The sequence below is a fragment of the Anolis sagrei genome, chromosome 4 (assembly GCF_037176765.1).
Source record: "Anolis sagrei isolate rAnoSag1 chromosome 4, rAnoSag1.mat, whole genome shotgun sequence".
Taxonomy (NCBI): Eukaryota; Metazoa; Chordata; class Lepidosauria; order Squamata; family Dactyloidae; genus Anolis; species Anolis sagrei.
This window is the reverse complement of record NC_090024.1, coordinates 38167714-38179099: the sequence shown is the minus strand read 5'-3', so window position 1 is coordinate 38179099 and position 11386 is coordinate 38167714. Positions and strand designations below refer to the sequence as shown.

Here is an 11386-nt window from a genome sequence, read left to right as displayed (position 1 = left end):
CTTATAAACTAAGCAAGATCTTATAAGCTAAGCAAGATACTCTTGTCAAGACTTATAGCACAGAGATAAAAGGAGGAAAAAATATCTGTGGTTATGTATTTTAAAGCATATGTCAATCATTCCATTCATTTGGTCAGGAAAAAGGACTCCCTTATGAATAAGCTACTTCATCATGCCTATACAAGTATAACATTTAATGCTATCCACTATAGCACATAGATTTCCCTGTCCATCTGACTGTTGTTGTTTTCTCCAAGACATTGAACTCTATACACCCGGTACTTCACATGAATACCAAGGGAGCTTCAGGTATATGCATTTCACTCTATGGTTCTAAGTGACATACAATGTAGATAGCTATGCATATATTTAAATCAGAGTGAAACTAATTCTAAATGATCACCTTGTTCCTTGTCCAAGATGTCTGTTGCCTCAAGCAATGGTCTCTTGTAGGTTACATGTCAGGAGCTATCCAAGGTGCTGAACTTGATCTCCAAAAAGAAATAAAACTGTTCAACATCTTGGATAACTCTTTTACAGTTCAGCATAAAATTCAGGGAGTATTCACCACTTGTACACTGAGCCACCACTTGTCTTAAGGAAAAATCCATAATTATTTTTTATGAATTATGAATTGGTCCAGCCATATTTGCCAAAGCTGCCTTTAACTGAGATACTGCATCTATTCAGAATATTGCCATTAAAATTACTTCAACTCTGTCATGATCCTTGCTTTGAAAGCTGATCATCTGAGTTTGCCCACCACTGGCCATGTTCAAAGGTAGTGGAGTGGATCAAGGCCCCTAAATATTCACAAATTAGAGTTAATACAAATCTGGATTAGAAGCAAGGAATTTCAGTTATGTAAATAGCAAATGTAGGTAATGTTAATGACATATTTTTGAACTGCATGCTTGAATAGTTGGTGAAAACAGGGATATTTTTGCAACAGAAACAAGTCTTTTTATGTTATCATGTTTTAAATGTAAGAGTTTATATGTGGATGCTATTTTAGAGAAGTTATCACTGCCAACAACAGACAAGATGTCAAATTTAAAGAACAGAATATGTAGATATGTCAAACGCTAGCCATTTTGCCAATATGGTGTGAAAACAGCAGGAACTCAAAAAAGGACTATTCATAAAATAGAGACATGCTGGCAGTTATCTGTCACTCTACTAGTGTTTCAGAAACAATGGCTAAAATGCTATAAAGTTACAGAATCTCGAATCTAGTTTACTGAAATTATTCCTTATGTTCTGTAATTTCGTGGAATAATTACCAACATTCTAGTTTCTCAGCATTCAGGACAAAAGCCTACAGACAGCAGATGGATGTATACTGGGAATGGAAAGTAGTACAGGAAGATGAGAAGATTTCAACAGAGAATAAAGAATAGAATCCATTTTTCTACACATTTTCAAAGGCTTTCATACTGTAACATTATGGTGTTTGATTTAAGTATACATGATAACTATGCTGCAAGGAAAAAATGTGACTGTTCAGTGGAGGGATTTCTTCAGATCTTAAGGAAACATTATGCGTCCTAGCCAGCTGTTCAGTGCCTCATGACCTATGCTAGGGCTATATACTATCCAGACCACCAGTCTGCAGCACTGACTTCCTACTGTGTTATTCACCTTTTGAATCAAAAAACAGCACAGCACTGGTTTTGAAATGACTTCTTTGGAATCAGCACTACTTTCTCATAACTCTCCCAGTTGGATCAAAACCAGTGGCAACCTGCACATTAATTTTTCTGCTCTCGCAGTATGCAATGCTATTTTACTATCGTTTCTAACTCTTGATCATCCATGGAACAACACACAGTACTCTTTGGAGAACTTTAAATCAGCCTTGATGTAGCAGTTTTAAAAGTGTCTTAACATGTTTATCTATCTATAAGCATGATGTCATTTGAACCAGATTTACATGCAGGAGACAATTTCAGAGAAACTACAGGCACAATAGTAAAAAAACGGCACTCCAGGTCTGCATAAAAAAATAAGGATCCTATTCGGTTACTATGTTAGCATAAGAACCATTGTTCACTCTTAACAGACGGACTAAGGGAACATCCTAAAACAAGGATGAGCAACTCTAGACGATGGCTGCACATCTTTAATACACCTGCTTCTGCAAACAATTTTTTAAAATGTAACCATATGCCTTCTAGGTGTGTATTGGGACATTTCCACCATATTTTGATGGCTTCCTATAGCCATCTCAGGCCCAGAAGAAGACTTTTCAATAACAAGAAATAAGCCAAAGTCATTTCCTGTTCATATGCTGTTTCAAAAAAGGTTTCTCCTTCACCCAAAGTAGTCCAGTGGCACTGCAAAATGGTGGGAATACCTTCAAGTGCACATTCTGGAGCCATTTCTGCAAAACATTTTTGGTAAATGTTGCAAAAATGGTATTTGACCCCTCAGAGGGTTCCTTGCTCTGCAATTAGCAGAGATGCTCTGACCGCATGGAAGTGGATGAATGCATATTTATAAACAGGATGATTTGGGCCCAAGAAGATCTGGGTCTCCTCTGTGGTGAGATAGAGTGGTGTAGCAATACTGTAAATAAATAAGAATACAATCCTGCTGCTGCAAATGTTACTTATAACCTTACTAATTACTATAATAAAGCAGACCTATAATAAAAGTAAATTTGTCCATGTCAAGATACTATGTATCTTGATAAGTGTGTATCTTAAATGTTGTTCCTATATAGGTTTGCATTCAGAACAGAGCTAGTCCTAAAAGTATCCTTTATACAATTATATAATTTCACATACATAAAAAATATCATGTCAGAAGTGATTTGAGAACATACTGCTTTGAGTCGCCTGAGGGCTGAGAAAAGCGGTATAGAAATAAAGTAAATAAATAAATAATAAATACTGCAAGTCACTTCTGATGTGAGAGAATTGGCCGTCTATAAAGATGTTGCCCAGGGGATGCCTGGATATTTTACCATTCTGTGGGAGGCATCTCTCATGCCCCCGCATGGGAAGCTGGAGCTGACAGATGGGAGCTCACCCTGTCTCATGAATTCGAACTGCAGGCCTTCAGGTCAGCAGTTCAGCTGGCACAAGGGTTTAACCCATTGTGCCACCATAGCTCCTATAAAATAAATGTAAAGATTTAAAATCTGTATTACTAAATTAAGAAAATAGATGTTTTAAGTTAAAATTTTGGCTATGTTCTTTCACTGACTCAAGTTTGTGAAGTGATAAATTGATGTGGTTTGGAATACTGTGTTATCGCAATATTCCAAACCATTAATTGTTTAATACTAATAGATTTATCAGGTACACACTCAATTAAATGATATATCCATGCCATTATGCAATTAGTTTTTTGTTATTAAATAAATAAATGTATTCAACATGAACAGCTATCAAAATAGCTTTATTGTTTTCAATATAGTCTGTTGCTTTCTGGGGTTGCAGAGGTGTTTACAAATTCATGAAGATACAAATTCATGAAGGTATTTTCCCCTTGAAGCCTACCTATTAATATAAAATGTACAGTTCTGCTGTTCATTTCCAACTGCAGTTGATAAGGGAGCAGCTGGGAGCAGTGCAAACAGCCATAACAAATCTACAAAAAGAGCAAAATAACTATTTTTCTTATTATGCATTTTGAACTCCAATCATAAAGCAAGCATTAGGCAACACACAAGTAGAGAGATGAACCAGTCGTTTACTGTCATTTCCTGGGGAGAACTGGGATTAAAAGAAATGAGGGAAATGAAAGATTTAAGTAAAAATGGTTTAATTAAAACTACAAAGTTTGTGAAGTACTTATCTGTATGGGACCAAATAACTGAATAATTTACATACACAAAAATAATTACATTGGAATAGGATAAGAACAAACTAAAATGATGCAACCAATCCATGGTTTGACATGTTAATTACTGGTTATATAAGTGTAATTTTGTAGGCTAATGTTTTGAAAACATATCATAATGTCAACTGCTTTAAATGTTTCATATACATAGTGTAACAAATCCAAATGGAAACAATTATGACCATCTTTATCAGTGAAGAGAGTAGCAAATTAGTAATAAGTAAGGTGGACTAAGCTTCCTATTCCCCAGCAAATTAATTTAGAAATAATATTGATTTCAATTGAACGTACTGAAATGCAGCTTAATGGTCTGTAGCCCAATCCTAACTAAACATAATTAGAAGTTCACTCACTCACTGAACTCATAGGGAGATTGGCTTCATACTGAATTTGTTTGGGATTGCAGCCATAATCCTATTAGTTGCTGTGTTGGCATTGACCGTTCCCCCTTCCAGCAAGCAGAATAAACCAGATCCTGTTGCAGATTTTGCATTGACCTCTTCATATATAATTTATATATCATCTTCAGACTGCTTCAAAATGTTAGACAACGCAAGGAGAGAGATTTTGAATCAGAAAAGTATAAATTATTGCTATTGTTAGCACAATAAATTTCTTTGTGTACATGCAAATGGCATTTTCCAGAAGGAAGAGTAAACCAACATTAGCCTCACGTTTGTAGGATGTGAAAGGGGGGAAGATTGCTAGAACACTGCATGCAGCTTGAAATCCCAAGACAACTTTATAAAAAGATACATTAAGGAAGGGTAATGTGGTTGCATTGGATCCAAGCTTGACTATTGATTCCTTATTTCAGTATGAGACAGTATGAAGTGAATGGTGGTCGATGCTTTCAATTTACATTCTATTGCTGCTATATGCCAATTCTGTATCTGTGTCTGGTGCATTTATATATATGTGTGTGTTTTATCTATGCAATCTATTGTAATTGTATATATTTTATGTTCATATGTTTTTGCACATTTTTTGTACCTAGGCTTGAGGGGGTAATAAATAAATAACTACTACTACTACTACTACTACTACTACTACTACTACAGCACATTGAGCAGATTCCTTCATTCCTTATCACATATGGCTTTTTATAGGATCCACAAATATGGGTCTTTTCTCTGTAGCAAGCATGGGCAAACTTCAGCCTTCCAGGTGTTTGGACTTCAACTCCCACAATTCCTAACAGCCTACCGAAGCCCAAAAACACCTGGAGGGCTGAAGTTTGCCCATGCCTGCTCTATAGGACCCACAATCATGGGTCCCACAGGACTAAAAGAAAGGGCAGTTCTCCCTTCGATTGCTGTCTTGTCTACTCCTTGGAAAGCTGTAGCAGTATCAAAAATAAATCGTTATTTCTACTTACTACATACCTTCAAGTCATTTTCAACTTAAAGCAACCGTAAGGGGATTCCTTGGACTTAAGGTGTGCAAATTGCTCAAGCAGTATAACATCCCACATCATCTGCTTTGAACTGGGTAATATGGCAGTGTGGACTCAGGGCCCTTCCACACAGTCATATAACCCAGAATATCAAGGCAGAAAATCCTACAATATCTGCTTTGAACGGGAATATCTGAGTCCACATGGCCATATATTCCAGTTCAAAGCAGATAACATGGGATTTTTTTTTAGCTGTGTGGAAGGGGCCTCAAATAATCCAGTTAAAAGCAGATGTTGTGGATTATTTGTCTTGATATTCTTGATTATATGGCTGTGTGGGAGGGCCCTTGGTTTTCAGCCCTGTTCCTGGGGTTATTTGTGGCACTGATTCAGAAAATGCATTGGATAGACTGCATCATGCTAGTTTCTTAGGGCCTCTCCATACAGCAATATAATCCATAATATTGAGGCAGAAAATCTCACAATATCTGCTTTAACACTGCCATATATCCCAGTTCAAAGCAGAAAATGTGGGATTTATACAGCTGTGTGGAAGGGGCCCAAGACACTCAGAAACATTGCTGTCTGGAAGGGGCCTTAGATAGGGTTACTATGGTTTTCGATGGGTAAGCAGATCAAGATTGATATATGGCATAATTCCGTATGGAACAATCTAGAGCTGGTATGGGAAAACTGCTGCCATTTTTAGAATCAGCAGATCAGAGTTACACACAAACAGCTTAACATTTGAGGCACCAAAATTTGTGCCGGCCAGTGTTGTTATTTGTAATTGGAAATAGAGAAGGGTGGTCCATGAAGGATAAGTCTTGTGGTGTCTTGAAACTAGTGGAGGAAGGCCACTCATCAAAGTGAGGCTGAACATGGCCTCCAAGAAAGCTTTTCCTGAGGCCCCTTCCACAGAGCTGAATAAAATCCCACATTTTCTGCTTTGAACTGGAACATATGGCAGTGTGAACTATGGGCCTTTCCTCACAGCCCTATATTCCATGATATCAAGGCAGAAAATCTCACATTATGTGGCCACAGATAATCCAGTTCAAATCAGATATTATGGAATCTTCTGCCTTGAATCTGGGATATAGGGCAGTGTGGAAGGGCCCTCAGAAAACCCAGTTCAAAGAAGATATTGTGGGATTTTTCTGCCTTGATATTCTGGGTTATGTGGCTGTGTGGAAGGGCCCTGAAACTTATTCCATGTTCTGCCTCACAGGCACACTTTGAGCAGCTCTTGAGGTGCCTTTGACAAAAGAAGGCTTGCCAAATCATATGCCAAATAAATAGACCCTTCCTCAAAGGGCGAGATAGACGGTGCTTGTGTGGGAACGGGAATCATTTTGGGCCCTTCCACACAGCCCTATATCCCAGAATATCAAGGCAGGAAATCCCATATTATCTGCTGAACAGCTCTCACAGTCAAGAAGTTCTTCCTAATGTTCAGGTGGAATCTCCCTTCCTGTAGTTTGAAGCCACTGTTCCGTGTTCTAGTCTTCAGAGCAGCAGAAAACAAGCTTGCTCCCCCCCCCCCTCCCTATGACTTCCCTTCACATATTTATACATGGCCACCATGTCTCCCCTCAGCCTTCTCTTCTGCAGGCTAAACACACCCAGCTCTTTAAACCGCTCCTCATAGGACTTGTTTTCCAGATCCTTGATCATTTTAGTCGCCTTCTTCTGGACATATTCCAGCTTGTCTACATCTCGAACTGCGATGCCCCGAATTGGACACAGTATTCCAGGTGTGGTCTAACCAAGGCAGACCAAGGGGTTGCATGACTACCCTGGATCTAGTCACTATACTCCTATTTATGCAGGCCAAAATCCCATTGATTTTTTTAGCTGCCGCATCACATTGTTGGCTCATGTTTAACTTGTCCACGAGGACTCCAAGATCTTTTTCACATGTACTGCTGTCCCACTCCCGTATTCCATAGCATTGAATAAATGTGAGAGAAATAAGGTTGAATACTGTGAAAGCCATCCACTACATGGCTCTCAGCCTCCTCCCGGTAGACTCAAATAAAGGAAAAGCTTCATGAGAATCACCACTTCTCTGAATTTTCCCCAGCAACAGCAAGAGTATTCCTCTGGGCAGCTAAACCAGGAAATCCCAACTGGATGGCCCCCCAGGAGGGTCTTCCTCCAGGGGCAAACCAAGAATGGGCAACTTGGGAGTTCCTGAACAGACTCAGAAGTGGAGTGGGCAGATCAAAAGACAACCTGGCAAAAACAGCACTACCTAAAAGAATCCAACACCTTGTGTGATTGTGGAGCAGAATAAACAACTCCGCATCTGTATGCTTGTCCCCAATGTCCTGCCTCATGTACAGAGGAAGAATTGTTGGGAGGCTACAGACAATGCCATTGCTGTTGCCCATTTTTGGTCAAAAGATATTTAGCCTCCTCCGCTCCTTCTATCTTTATCGGTTTTATACTAATTTATGCAATGCTTTTGATACGAAATAAATAAATAAATTCCATAGCATTGAGTCATGGCAGTTGAAGTGGTGTCAAACTCGATTCCTTTTAGTGTAGATCAGTGGTTCTCAACCTGTGGGTCCCCAGATGTTTTGGCCTTCAACTCCCAGAAATCCTAACAGCTGGTAGACTGGCTGGGATTTCTGGGAGTTGTAGGCCAAAACCAGAGGCGGCCCTAGGTAATTTTCAACGGAAGTAAACAGTATTTTGGTGCCCCCCCCCCAACCAATCACTGATATATATTTTCTGTTAGTCGTAGGAGTTCTGTGTGCCATATTTGGTTCAATTCCATCATTGGTGGAGTTCAGAATGCTCTTTGATTGTAGGTGAACTATATATCCCAGTAACTACAACTCACATATGTCAAGGCAGGCCTATAGCCAGGATTTTGATTCGGGGGGAGGGGGGGCTGAGTTTGATGGGGGGGCTGAATCTGAGTGAAAGAGGGTCTACCCTAGCAAACCTTTTGTATCGTTACCCCAATATTTATTTATTTATTATTTATTTAAAAGTTTTGTATACCAACCTTCTCACTTCTCTTGAGGGACTCAGACCGGTTTCCAATCATAGTATCACATACAATCAATAAAACATCATAATACATATTACAGTAAAACATTAAAACAGCAATTACAATCAATAACTATAATGGTCAGTCATCACATTAAAATCGTTGCTCATCATTCTCCATCCATATCTCAGGGTGTTGGCTCACTCGTCGAATGCCTGTCTCCATAACCAAGTCTTCACCTGTTTCCTAAATGTCAGGATAGAAGGGGCGGTTCTGATCTCCAGTGGGAGAGGGTTCCAGAGTCAAAGGGCCACCAATACCCCCATGCATATGGGATATATTGAGTATGGTGATCAGATCATGATATGAATAAACATAACAGTTTAAATAATGCACCAGTAAGGCCTTCTCGCGGACCACCATGAGAATTTCGGGGGGCGGGGGGGGGGGGCGGCTGAAGCCCCCTAAGCCCCCCCCCCCCCGGCTACATGCCTGTGTCAAGGTCTATTTTTCCTCAAGAGTGCCCCTGGGCAAAATCAACTATACTGCAAATGCTTAAGTTGCGTAATGGGTTGAGCTGCCCCTGGCCAAAACACCTGGGGACCCACAGGTTGAGAACCACTGGTGTAGATGCACCCCAAGATTGAAATCTCCCTTCAGCCATGGAAACAAACTGGGGTGACACTAGGCCAGTCACACTCTTTCAGACCCCTTCTACACAGCTGAATAAAATCCCACATTATCTGCTTTGAAATGGAATATATAGAATCATAGAATCAAAGAGTTGGAAAAGACCTCATGGGCCATCCAGTCCAACCCCCTGCCAAGAAGCAGGAATATTGCATTCAAATCACCCCTGACAGATGGCCATCCAGCCTCTGTTTAAAAGTTTCCAAAGAAGGAGCCTCCACCACACTCCGGGGCAGAGAGTTCCACTGCTGAACGGCTCTCACAGTCAGGAAGTTCTTCCTCATGTTCAGATGGAATCTCCTCTCTTGTAGTTTGAAGCCATTGTTCCGCGTCCTAGTCTCCAAGGAAGCAGAAAACAAGCTTGCTCCCTCCTCCCTGTGGCTTCCTCTCACATATTTGTACATGGCTATCATATCTCCTCTCAGCCTTCTCTTCTTTAGGCTAAACATGCCCAGCTCCTTAAGCCGCTCCTCATAGGGCTTGTTCTCCAGACCCTTGATCATTTTAGTCGCCCTCCACTGGACACATTGCAGCTTGTCAATATCTCTCTTGAATTGTGGTGCCCGGAATTGGACACAATATTCCAGGTGTGGTCTAACCAAGGCAGAATAGAGGGGTAGCATTACTTCCCTATGGCAGTGTGGACTCAAGATAACCCAGTTCAAAGCAGATCCTGTGGTATTTTCTGCCTTGTTTTCATTGGACTCCTAAATCCTTTTTTTTATTATTGTGAGGGAGAGTGAACTGGTTGTTTTGGGTCGCGCGCGCGAGAGAGAGAGACCCCCCCCCCCCCACCTTCCTTTGGCGCTTCGTGGGGAAACTTCTCTCCCTTCCTCCCTCCCCCTCCCTTCCCTCTCGCGCCCTCCGCTCAACGGTGCGCTGGAGCGCGCGTGCGCGGAGGGGCGCGAGCCAGAGAGAGAGAGAGAGAAGAGAGAAGTGTGCGTGTGTGTGTGTGCGCGCGCGCGCGTCTCGAGCGGCGCGTGGGGCACCTGCTCGTCTGGCGGCAGCGGGCGGCTGCTGCTCTTCAGCCAGCGCGAGCTTCTTGTTCTTGTTCTGCTGCTACTGCTGTTCGGCTGCTTGTTGCCGCTTCCCGTCGCCTCCTCCTCCTCCTTCTCCTCCTCTTCCTTGGTTGCGAGTTGGGCTCCTCCGGTGGGGCTTACCCCATCCTTCCTTCTTTCCTTCCTTCCATCCTTCCTTGCTTCTTTCTTTCTTTCCTCCCTCCCTTCTTTCCTCCCTCTCCTCTCTCCCCCCCCCCGTGCTGCCTGCGAGTCACGTGCCCCTTGCCTGAGGCAGAGACTAAAGAGGAACCTTAAAAAAATAATTAAAAAAGGGGGCGCCTCATTCCTTCTTCCACCGCCATACTGTATTTTATAGTAACTCGCATTTTTATTCCTTCCTTTTACTCCCGCTCGGTGAGTACCTTTCCGCTGACATTCTTGTCCTCCTTTTTTTTAAAACTCCTTTTTGTCCTGTTTTGGTTTTTTTTTTCCTCTTCCTTTTTGTTTTTGCTGCTTTTTTCCTAAAAACCTCTTTGTTTTCATGGATTTGATCCTTTTTTTTCTGATGACAAGTTTTTTCCCCCTTTTTCTTAGCATGCGATGGTTTAAACTGGGAGCAAAAGGTGTTGCTGGGACTGCAAGAGAGAGAGAGAGAGAGATAAGAGAGGAAGAGAGAGGAAGGAGACTTGGCAGTCCAGCAATAACGTAAATGCCTAGACATGATAACGTATTGATACATATGCAGCAGGTTTTGTTGTTGACCAAAAAAAGCAATGTGAATTATTATGCATATTTTTCAAAACCAAAAAGGAGACAAGAAGTGGCATGTTGCTTAAACTCTCTTTTGCAGAGATTTTTTTTGATGATGTTGTTTTGGGTTTTTTTGGTTTTTGTATATATTGATATGAGATTTGTCTATGCATTTTACAGCAGTGTTTACAAAGAGTTTGTGATCTTGCAATACTGGTGCGAGCCACTGAGCAAGATAATTAATCTTTATTAAATGTTTTTCTTTTTCATTTTGTTTCCTTTTTTTTGCACACCGGGTTGCAATCAGCTGTTTTTCTTCTTTTGCTGTTTTTGATGCTGGTTTATAATGTGAAACTTTTCTTGCAGCTTGGTACTGTTGATCATTTTTAACATTTCTAAATAGATCTCTGTCCATATATTCTAAGAGAGCCCAAGATCATTCCTTCCCCAAATTTCATATTTTTTTCCATTCTTCTATACCAAGATAATTTGATGATGATGATGATCATAATGTTGATAGATATGCCCATATATACAAATAAGTTTTCAAATGATGGCAGTGGAAGGTTTTCCTGGAGAATGAAGTGCGGTTTGGTTTCCTTGTCAACGGAAGATGAAGTGAACAGCCGAACATCTCCCCAGTGCAGGTACTTCAGCTCCTTGTAGGCGTTTCCACTCTTTGTAAATTACATTACG

General features: G+C 40.8%; 1 protein-coding gene across 4 annotated transcripts in view; it reads left to right on the top strand.

Annotated features, from left to right (window-relative positions):
* The first annotated feature begins 10181 nt into the window (after positions 1-10181).
* The window catches only part of RALYL (RALY RNA binding protein like), a 310011-nt gene continuing 308806 nt past the window's right edge, over positions 10182-11386 (top strand). The window contains exons 1-2 of one of the 4 annotated variants that reach the window (XM_060775547.2): positions 10182-10354; positions 11251-11337. The gene's annotated coding sequence lies outside the window, so the exon portion shown is untranslated. The other 3 variants (XM_060775545.2, XM_060775546.2, XM_060775548.2) reach the window with 3 other exon arrangements.